General features: G+C 44.5%; 1 protein-coding gene across 1 annotated transcript in view; it reads left to right on the top strand.

Annotated features, from left to right (window-relative positions):
* The first annotated feature begins 648 nt into the window (after positions 1–648).
* Positions 649–11285, top strand: part of LOC126481602 (lachesin-like) — a 760765-nt gene continuing 750128 nt past the window's right edge. The window contains exon 1 of the mRNA XM_050105472.1: positions 649–928. The gene's annotated coding sequence lies outside the window, so the exon portion shown is untranslated. The remainder of the gene's footprint in view (positions 929–11285) is intronic.

Raw genomic sequence — 11285 nt, 5'->3', positions numbered from 1 at the left:
TCACATCTGTCAACACCTGCTTTCTTTGGGATTGGAATTATTATATTCTTCTTGCAGTCTGGGGGTATTTCGCCTGTCTCATATGTCTTGCTGACCAGATGGTAGAGTTTTGTCAGGACTGGCTTAACTCGAGCTTATATTAACTTGCGATCATGCAATGTTAATTAGTTAAATATGTTGCCTACACAAATGTATTCCTGAAATTTCAGTACTCTACATTAAAAATTTTTTGGTGTTGCGATTTAATCAAATTTCGGTTTGTGATTATTGTGGTGTGGCCCTTCCTGTTAACCTAAACCTCCCTAATAAAGTTTGATTGGTCGATGTACAAACTGTTCGAGTCAGATGCCTCCAAAGTCAGACGGCAGGACATCGGGTTGTTTTGCTGCCACTTGCTAAGAAGTCTAGGGCAAAAGAGGTGTATCACCACAACTGCATGTAGAGTAGAAACCTAGGACAGTCGGGTGGCGAGGACTTCTACTGCTCTCGAACTGTAACAGCGAAGTAGGCTAGTTGGTAGACAGTAGCGCGGTTCCGCTACAGCGTGGTCGTTATCGGAGGAGGCTATTCCGGCGGAAGGCAGGGGTATCGCTTTGTGGACCGGGCGCAGCGCTTGTCGTCGGCAGCCGGCAGTCGGCAGAGAGCAAATTGCCGGTCGGCGCGCAGGAGACAGATGCTCCTCTGCGGTGGCTCGGCGCCAATTAACAAACAGGTGGCCGCAGCCTTCAGACAACTAATTACGCCTGGGCCAGCCGCTCATATTAATGACGCGCGGCCGGGGTAATTACTTTCGCAGGCACGCCGCGTCGGCGGCACCCACCGGTGCCTTCCGTAGGCGCCCAGCCACAGCAGTCAGGCGTGGCAAAGAATCTTCCAGTGCAGACACTTGTTTTTGACGCGAGAACGTCTTGAAATTGATCCGGTACAGGTATGCACAAAATCAGTTTTATCACCCTTATTTTCAACATATCGGCTCGTTATAATTACGCTGCAGATACTTACGGAGATTCAGTGTGGGCTGTAGTTATCATATGGCAGGCAAACTTGGAAGATACGCTAATACGTTAATGAGAAACCGACTTACGGCGGATAAATTAGTTCTAATTTTGGCCTGCAGGTGCAGATCTGACGCTGTGAATACAAGGAAGATTTAAAGAAATGTTTCCAGATGAAAAAGATTAGGAAAGAGACGAATTGCCACATTGTACCTCTGTGAGTAGCTGCACTATAGTTTAACCACCAGGTACTTTAGGTACTGCAAGTCATATGGATGCACCCCATTTACACTCAGGAGAAACCGCATTGAGTGTAACACAGATTGTATACGACTACTTGAGAACTGTAAATGCAGGGCGACCGCTACGGTCACAGGTTAGAATACTGCTTCGGGCATGGACGTCTGTGATTTCCTTAGGTTAGTTAGGTTTAATTAGTTCTAAGTTCTAGGCGACTGATGACCTCAGAAGCTAAGTCGCATAGTGCTCAGAGCCGCTTGAACCATTTTTTGTATATGCAGGTGAAAAGATTTCGTCGTCGCAGACTTTCAAAAGGTGTTCTGCATCTCCACTCTGTAAACCACTTTCCGGTGCATTGCTGAGGGTATGCCACGTATCACTATGGTTTGTTCCCTTTCCTATTCCTTTCATGAATGCCACGCGGGAAGAATGATTGCTGGTAAAGTTCTATTCAACGCCTACCTTTTCTGTTCATGTTTGGGGGGTTTGCTGGCCAGCGGAAGCTTTTAAACTCAGAAGAGTGTTCCTGGAGCCACTCTGTAGCGATTCTGGACGTGTGGGGTGTCGCATTGTCCTGCTGGAATTGCCCAAGTCCGTTGGAATGCACAGTGGTCATGATTGGATTCAGGTGGCCATGGACATGAATGGATGCAGGTGGCCAGACAGGATGCTTAGTACGTGGCACCTGTCAGAGTCGTATCCAGACGTATCAGGGGTGCCATATCACTGCACTCCCCACGCCATTATAGAGCCTCCATCATCTTGAGCAGTCCCCTGCTGACATGCAGGGTCCATGGATTCATAAGGTTGTCTCAACCCGTACGCAATCAGCTCGATACAATTTGAAACGAGACTCGTTCGACGAGGCAACATGCTTCCAGTCATCAACAGTCCAATGTTGGTGTTGACTGGCCCAGGCGAGGCGTAAAGCTTTGTGTCGTGCAGTCATCAAGGGTACACAAGTGGGCCTTCGGTTCCGAAAGCCCATACCGATGGTGTTTCGTTGAAGGGTTCGCATGCTGACACTTGAAGATGGCCCAGCATTGAAATCTGCAGCAATTTGCGGAAGGGTTGCTCTTCTGTCACGTTGAACGATTCTCTTCAGTTGTCATTGGTCCAGCTCTTGCAGGATCTTTTTCCGACCACAGCTTTGTCGGAGATTTGATGTTTTATCGAATTCTTGATATTCACAGTATATTCGTGAAATCGTTGTACGGGAAAATCCCCACTTCATCGCTACCTCTGAGATGCTGTGCCCCATCGCTCGTCCGCCGCCTATAGCACCAAGTTCAAACTCACTTAAATCTTGATAACCTGCCATTGTAGCAGCAACAACCGATATAACAACTGCGCTTCTTCTGCCTGTTTACATATCTCTGTATTTGAATACGCATGCCTGTACCCGTTTCTTTGGAACTTCAGTGTATTAATTCCATTTGGCAAAGGCTCAAGACGAACTTCAGTCTGGGATCTGCTTTTCCTACTATTTGCTGAATGTGGTCATTCCACTTTAGGTCGCTCCAGACAGTTACTCCAAGGTATTGTCAGTGATTTGTCACTAGTAGTGTAGTCGAACAGTAGTGGATCTCTTCCCCTATTTGTGCTCAGTACCTTACATTTGTTTACGTTCAGGGTGAACTGCCAGCTTTGCAACAATCGTAGATACTCATCAGGTCTTTCTGCATTTCCCTACAGTCTTTTGGCGTTGTCACCTTAAAACCCTTCTACTCGTTTTTGAACATCAGCTGAGTGCATAACTAGTTTGACTTCAGCGTGGATGCCTCCAGAATACTCCCCCTCCCCCTTTTTTTGCTCGTGAACGAACAATAACGTGTTGTGACTGAAGTTGATGACACATTCAGAAGTATGAAAGACTTTGATAGCGCAACGTTAAATATGGGGGTCTGAAACATAAATTTAAGTGAACGCAAAAGTATTATCAACAGACACACTCCTAGTACGACGTGAAAGTCAATCATCATCCTCTCTTACAGACAGAAAGAAAGATTGGAATACCGATGTAAACCTACACGTTCTGTAGTCAAACACCAGTACACAATAAACATTATTGACAGTAGTTAATAAGAACATGTTCTGGATCAGCTGGGAATCCTCGAAGTTCTCAGCAGCATAAATCACCATTACACTAACTGCAACACTCATGTAAAAAAGTTAAAACTATTCTTGTCGGCGGCAGCTTGTCTGAATAACAGTTACAATGAAAGCGGAATACAGAGTACTCGTATATGTAGCAAATTGTGCTCGTATCATCTATTAGTTTAAATAAGAGTAACTGTTAACAACTCAGGAAAAAATATGAGACAATACAAACTGCTTTAGTGGAAAAACGAATAAAGAGAATTCAACATAGTTTTGAATCATTATTCATCAAATAGTTACATACGGTCTCCAACGGACCACGTGGTCTACAAGGTCACAGAGCATCAACAACGGAACAAAATGAACACCACATAATTTATGATCCCCGTAATAATACTAAATAAGTAGGATGCTAACACATGGTATGGCGTACTTTATTTACTGCGTTTCTTATGCAGTAGATGTACACTACTGGCATTCAAATTGCTACACTACGAAGATGACGTGTTATAGACGCGAAATTTAACCGACGGGAAGAAGATGCTGTGATATGCAAATGATTAGCTTTTCAGAGCATTCACACAAGATTGGCGCCGGTGGCGACACCTACAACGTGCTGACATGAGGAAAGTTTCCTACCGATTTCTCATACACAAACAGCAGTTGACCGGCATTGCCTGGTGAAACGTTGTTGTGATGCCTCGTGTAAAGAAAGAAATGCGTACCATCAGGTTTCCGACTTTGATAAAGATCGGATTATAGCATATCGCGATTGCGGTTTATCGTATCGCGACATTGCTGCTCGCGTTGGTCGAGATCCAATGACTGTTAGCAGAATACGGAATCGGTGGGTTCAGGAGGGTAATACTGAACGCCGTGCTGCATCCCAACGGCCTTGTATCACTAGCAGTCAAGATGACAGGCATCTTATCTGCATTCCTGTAAAGGATCGTTCAGCCACGTCTCGATCCCTGAGTCAACAGATGGGGACGTTTGCAAGACAACAACCATCCGCCTGAACAGTTTGACGACGTATGCAGCAGCATGGACTATCATCTCGGAGACCATGGCTGCGATTACCCGTGATGCTGCATCACAGACAAGAGCGCCTGCGATGATGTTCTCAACGACGAACCTGGGTGCACGAATGGCAAAACGTCATTTTTTCGGATGAATCCAGGTTCTGTTTACAGCATCATGATGGTCGCATCCGTGTTTGGTGACATCGCGGTGAACGCACATTGGAAGCGTGTATTCGTCATCGCCATACCGGCGTATCACCTGGCGTGATGGTATGGGGTGCCATTGGTTACGCGTCTCGGTCACCTGTTGTTCACACTGATGGCACTTTGAGCAGTGGACGTAAGCTTTCAGATGTGTTACGACCCGTGGCTCTACCCTTCATTCGATCCCTGCGAAACCCTACATTTCTTCAGGATAATGCACGACCGCATATTGTAGGTCCTGTTCGGACCTTTCTGGATACAGAAAATGTTCGACTGCTGCCCTGGCCAGCACATTATCCAGATCCCTCACCAATTGAAAACGTCTGGTCAATGGTGGCTGAGCAACTGGCTCGTCACAATACGCCAGTCACTACTCTTGATGAACAGTGGTATCGTGTTGAAGCTGCATGGGCAGCTGTACCTGTACACGCCTTCCAAGCTCTGTTTGACTCAATGCCCAGGTGTACCAAGGCCGTTATTAACTTCTTCAATTTCTTTGATAGTTGGGAGTACATCTTCATATAGATTTTCATGAGCGTCTGAGTATTCGATTTTATGGATTGTTTCTGGACAATTAAGAAGCTGATCAAAACATTTTACACGTGTTTGGAAACTTTCGGTGTTACGTAAGCCAAATCGGTGAGCGTCGATCCAGGCCCTATGTTGTTAAATTTACATTTGAAGTATCTAACTCTTTAAGTCTACCTTTCTCGTCCAAATGTTTCCTGAAAAAGGGCCTCTTTAGCAGATCCACTGCAGTTATCTACAGAAAACAATTTCATACTAAATTTTCTCGTGTACTCTCTTGTTTATCCACAATCTGGCTTATAGCCTTTTAACTTGGAGAGGTAGTAATCATAGATAAATCGAATATATTAATTTTACATATATAAACTGAACTACTATTTTCAGACCTTATAATTAACGGTTTAAGAATGCGAGGAATAAAATAAAATGAAGAAAAGTAGGTAGCAGTTCGAATCGAACCTGTGTTTGTACGGTAGCAGTCTGTGATTTACACCACTCGCTCACAGTGCCGTCACAACAGGAGTGCTACAGAAATTTCTCATTCTGAACGCTTGTAAATTACGCTACACAGTGCTTTGAGTAGTGCCAGCAGGCTTGATGTCACAACAGAGCATGTGTAGTAGAGAAAGATCAGACAGCTAAGTCACTTCTCTGAGTTTATCGTAGCGTGGCTGATCGTCATTTGAGGACTCGACATTGGTTTTTAGCTATCGCAGAGAGAGCGCTAAAAAACAGTTTCGTCCGGTTATTTGCATACCAGCACCCCATTCGAAGAGAAATGGCGTAATTTTAGTGTGATTTCAGGCTAGCATTCGAAGAGAAATGGCGTTATTTTAGTGGAATTTCCGGGTCACATTCGAAGCGAAGTGGAATAATTTTAGTGCGATATTTACAGCCTTCTGCGGTGTGCTGACTACATGCCCCTCCATATCCGCATCCAGTGTCACTTGTGGGCTGAGGATGACACGGCGGCCTGTCGGTACCGTTGGGCCTTCCAAGGCCTGTCCAGACGGAGTTTTGTTTTTACAGCGTACTGTAGCACATTAGCACATGATAACTGACGCAACTGCTGTCAAGGATTATGTGACAATTTTGGTTGATCAGGTCCATACAATGGCACGATGTTTGTTCGTCAGTGGTGATGCTGTATTCCAAGATGATTGTCCCTTGTTTATACAACTTACATAGTCGAGGACTGGTGTTTTGAGCACGAGTATGAATTTTCGCATCTCTCCTGGACGCGAAATCTCAATGTTATTGAGCCTTCGGAAGTCCGCTTTGCAATAAAGGATGCATTATCACTATCCACCTCCATCATCGCTACAACTGTCTTGCAGGAAGGAATAAATAAATAAATAAAAATTCGACATCGACCTTGCCGTTGGTGGAGAGGCTGGTGCCTCAGCGATAGAGACAGCCGTACCGCAGGTCCAACTACAATGGATGGGTATCTGTTGAGAGATCAGACAAACGTGTGGTTCTGAAGAGGGACAGAAGCTTTTTCAGTAGTTGCAGGGACAACAGTCTGGATGATTGACTGATCTGGCCTTGTAACGTCAACCAAAACGGCCTTGCTATGCTGATGCTGCGAACGGCTGAAAGCAAGGGGAAACTTTAGCCGTAATTTTTCCTCATGGAATGCAGCTCTACTGTATGGTTAAATAATGGTGAAATCCTCTTGGATAAAATACTCCTGAGGTAAAATAGTCCCTCATTCGGATCTCCGGGCGGGGGGACGCCGTTATCAGGAGAAACAAAACTTGCGTTCTACAGATCGGAACGTGGAGTGTCAAATCCCCTTATAGGGTAGGTAGGTTACAAAATTTAAGAATGGAAATGGACAGGTTAAAGTTAGACCTAGAGGGAATTAGTGAAGTTCGGTGGCAGGAGGAACAGGACTTCTGGTCAGGTGAATACAGGTCTATAAACACAAAATCAAATAGGTATAATGCATGAGTAGGTTTAATAATGAATGAAAAAATAGGAACGCGGAGAAGCTACTACGAACAGCATAGTGAACGCATTATTGTGCCCAAGATAGACACGAAGCCTACACACACCACAGCAGTACAAGGTGATATGTCAACTAGCTCCGCAGATGAGGAGGAGATTGAGGAAATGCATGATGAGAAAAAAGAAATTATTCAGATAGTGAAGGGAGACGAAAATTTAATAGTCAAGGGGGACTAGAATTCGATGGAAGGGAAAGGAAGAAAAGGAAAAGTAGTAAGTGAATGTGGACTGGGAGAGAGGAATGAAAGAGGAAGTCGACTGGTAGAATTTTGCTCAGAGCATAATTTAATCATAGTTAAGAATTGGTTTAAGAAGTATGGAAGAAGTCTGTATACGTGGAAGACACCTGGAGACAACGGAAGGTTTCAGATTGATTATATTATGGTAAGAAAGAGATTAAGGAACCAGGTTTTAAATTGTAAGATATTTCCAGGGGAGATGAGGACTCTGAGCACGATTTATTGGTTATGAACAGCAGCTTAAAACTGAAAAAATTGCAAAAAGTTAAGAACTTAAGGAGATGGGACTTGGATAAACTGAAAGAACCAGAGGTTCTACAGAGTTTCACAGGGAACATTAGGGAACGACTGACAAGAAAGGGGAAAGGATTACATTAGAAGAAGAATGGGTAGTTTTGAGAGATGAAATAGTTAAGGCAGCAGAGGATCAAGTAGGTAAAAAGACGAGGGCTAGTGGAACTCCTTGGGTAACACAAGAGATATTGAATTTAATCGAGAAAAGGAGAGAATGTATAAATGCAAAACATGAAGCAGGTGAAAGGGAATACAAACGTCGAAAAAAGGCCCCGGGAGTCGATAACATTCCATTGTAACTACTGATAGCCCTGGGAAAGCCAGCCATGACAAAACTCTTCCATCTGCTGAGTAAGATGTATGAAACAGGTGAAATATCCTCAGACCTCAAGAAGAATATAATAATTCCATTTCCAAAGAAAGCAGGTGCTGACAAATGTGAAAATTACCGAACTGTTAGTTTAATAAGCCAAGGCTGCGAATTACTAACACAAATCCCTTACAAAAGAATAGAAAAACTGCTACAAGCTGACTTCAGGGAAGATCCAGTTTGGATTCAGGAGAAATGTAGGAACACGCGAGGCAATACTGACCCTGCGCGTTCTCATAGAAGATAGGTTAAGAAAAGGCAAACCTACGTTTATAGCATTTGTGGACTTAGAGACTAAGTTTTTGACAATGTTTAGTGGAATGCTCTCTTTCAAATTCTAAAGGTGGCAGGGATAAAATACAGAAAACGAAAGGCTATATACAATTTGTGGCAGTTGCAAGAGTCGAGGGGCACGAAAAGAGAGCAGTGGTTGAGAAGGGAGTGAGACAGGATTTTAGCCTATACCTGATGTCATCCAATCTAGATATTGAGCAAAAAGTAAACGAAACAAAAGAAAAATTTGGAGTAGGAGGTAAAGCCAAGGGAGAAGAAATAAAAACTTTGAGGTTTGCTGATGACATTGTAATTATGCCAGAGACAGCAAAGGAGTTGGAAGAGCAGTTGAACGGAATGGACAGTGCCTTGAAAAAGAGTATATGAGATGAACGTCGACAAAAGCAAAACGAGGATAAGGGGAAAGTAGTCGATTTAAATAAGGCGGTGCTAAGGGAATTAGATTAGGAAACCAGGCACATAAAGTAGTAGATGAATTTTGCTATTTGGGAAGCAAAATAACTGATGATGGTTGAAGTAGGGAGGATATAATATGTAGACTGGCGATGGCAAAGAAAGCGTTTCTAAAGAAGAGAAATTTGTTAACAACGAGTATAGATTTATGTGTGATGAAGTCCTCTCTGAAAGTATTTGTATGGAGTGTAGTATGTATGGATGTGAAATATGGGTAATAAGCAGTTTAGGCAAGAAGAGAATAAAAGACTTTGAACTGTGGTGCTACAGAAGAATGCTCAAGATTAGATGGGTCGATCACGTAACTAATGAGGGGCTGCTGAACAGAATTGGGGAAAAGAGACATTTGTGACAAAACCTGGCTAGAATAAGGGATCGGTTGGCAGGACACATTCTGAGCTATCAAGGAATCACCAATTTAGTACTTGAGGGAAGCATGGGGAGGGGGAGGGGCTAAAACCCGTAGAGGGACGACAAGAGATGAATACAGTTAGCAGATTCAGAAGGACGTAGATTGCAGCAGTTACTCGGAGATGAAGAGGCTTGCACAGGATAGAGTTGCGAGGAGAGCAGCATCAAACCAGTCTTTGGGCTGAAGACCACAACAACAACATTGATAACAATAGCATATATTTATTAAGTAATTTTATGATGTGTTTTATCCCTCTTTTTAGTCATAAACTATGATTTATGTCGTCTATGCTCTCATACTCTTCTATATTGTTGTGTGTGTTTCCATATGCAAGGCCTTAAGGTAACACCACTTGGTGTCGAAACTGCTAACATGCGTTAAAAAGAATAAACGACGTGGGTTCCAATACAGCAGTTAGTTTTGTTATCATTATTCAAGAATCCCATTGCAAGTAACAGACGAGGTAGCTGTTACTGTAAGTGACCATGCCTCACGTGCCTCGGGTAGTGCTAGTCCTTGTGCAGTGTCACGAAAACTTGTCTATCCTACAGTCAACAGTACGGTAGTTTTGCAATATATTTTACACTGGAAAAACTTAAGTTCGTTCGAACATGTCTCTGAAGACCGTAACGGTACTGACCAACCACCATGTCATCCTCAGCCAATAGGTGTCACTGGATGCAGACACGGAGGGGCGTGTTGTCAGCACACCGCTCTCCCTGCTGTTGTCAGTTTTCGTGACTGGAGCCGCTACCTCTCAGATCAACTAGCTCCACAAATTTCTCACAAGGGCTGAGTGCACACCCCGCTTGCCAACAGCACTCGGCAGACCGGACTGTCACCCATACAAGTGTTAGCCAAGCTCGACAGCGCTTAACTTCAGTTACCTGACGGGAACCCATGTTACCACCGCGGCAAGGCAGTTTGCCGTTTTTCACAAGTACCCGAACAAGATCCAGACGGTACAACTGAAACCTCATGATCCACAGAAACGTTCTGAATTTGCTCTTCGGTTTCTGGTACGGATCAAACTTGACAACAAGTGGTCGGACACTATACTTTGGAGTGGCGAGACACATTTTGGTTTACAGAGCGCCGTGGTACTGTTAAACAGCGTGTTGTCCACGAAGAGCCATTGCACTTGCTCTAGGAGGCTGTGTAATGTGGGTTCACAAACACATTTATTCTCAGTCCGTTTTATTTGAAGAGAATACACTCAGAGTGCCTGTATCCGCCAGTGTAGCCGAGAGCGCTAACGCGCTGCTTCCTGGACTCTAGTAAGCGCGCCGGCACCAGATCGAATCCGCCCTGCGGATTAACGACGAGGACCGATGTGTCGGCGCCGGCCGAAGTGGCCGTGCGGTTAAAGGCGCTGCAGTCTGGAACCGCAAGACCGCTACGGTCGCAGGTTCGAATCCTGCCTCGGGCATGGATGTTTGTGATGTCCTTAGGTTAGTTAGGTTTAACTAGTTCTAAGTTCTAGGGGACTAATGACCTCAGCAGTTGAGTCCCATAGTGCTCAGAGCCATTTTGACCGATGTGTCGGCCAGCCTGGATGTGGTTTTTAGGCGGTTTTCCACATCCCGCTAGGTGAATACCTGGCTGGTCCCCATATTCCGCCTCAGTTCAAGGGCTCGCAGACATCTGAACACATTCGCACTATACCATTTATTACACTCGAAGCAGACAGTGGGGGTACACTAATTCCTTTCTGGGGGGTACGGGATGGCGGCAGGAAGCGCATCTGGGCACCCCTTAACCATTAACATGCCAAATCCGATTAACGATGGCTGACCCTGCGTAACTGTGGGACAAGGCTCAAGCGATAGAATGTAGAATGGAACGCTCAGAGGGCCTGTCTGGTGTATCGTGGCGTCTGCACGTTATTGTGACCTCCTTGTGCAGCATGCGATTCGTGCTTTGGACGAGCGCTACTGTGTAGAAACCACTGTTTTCGTGCAAGATGGGGACAAACCTCATGGTCTAAAGGGAGATTTGCTTAAAGCAACCTTCAACGAACGTTTTATCTGTAGATGTTTTCCAAATGCGTGGCCCCAAGATCAACTTATCTGAATCCATGTGACTTTCATCTCTGGGGAATCTAACAGAACGTGTTTACCA

The sequence above is a fragment of the Schistocerca serialis genome, chromosome 1 (genome assembly GCF_023864345.2).
Source record: "Schistocerca serialis cubense isolate TAMUIC-IGC-003099 chromosome 1, iqSchSeri2.2, whole genome shotgun sequence".
Classification (NCBI taxonomy): domain Eukaryota; kingdom Metazoa; phylum Arthropoda; class Insecta; order Orthoptera; family Acrididae; genus Schistocerca; species Schistocerca serialis.
This window is presented reverse-complemented; position numbering and strand designations above follow the sequence as displayed.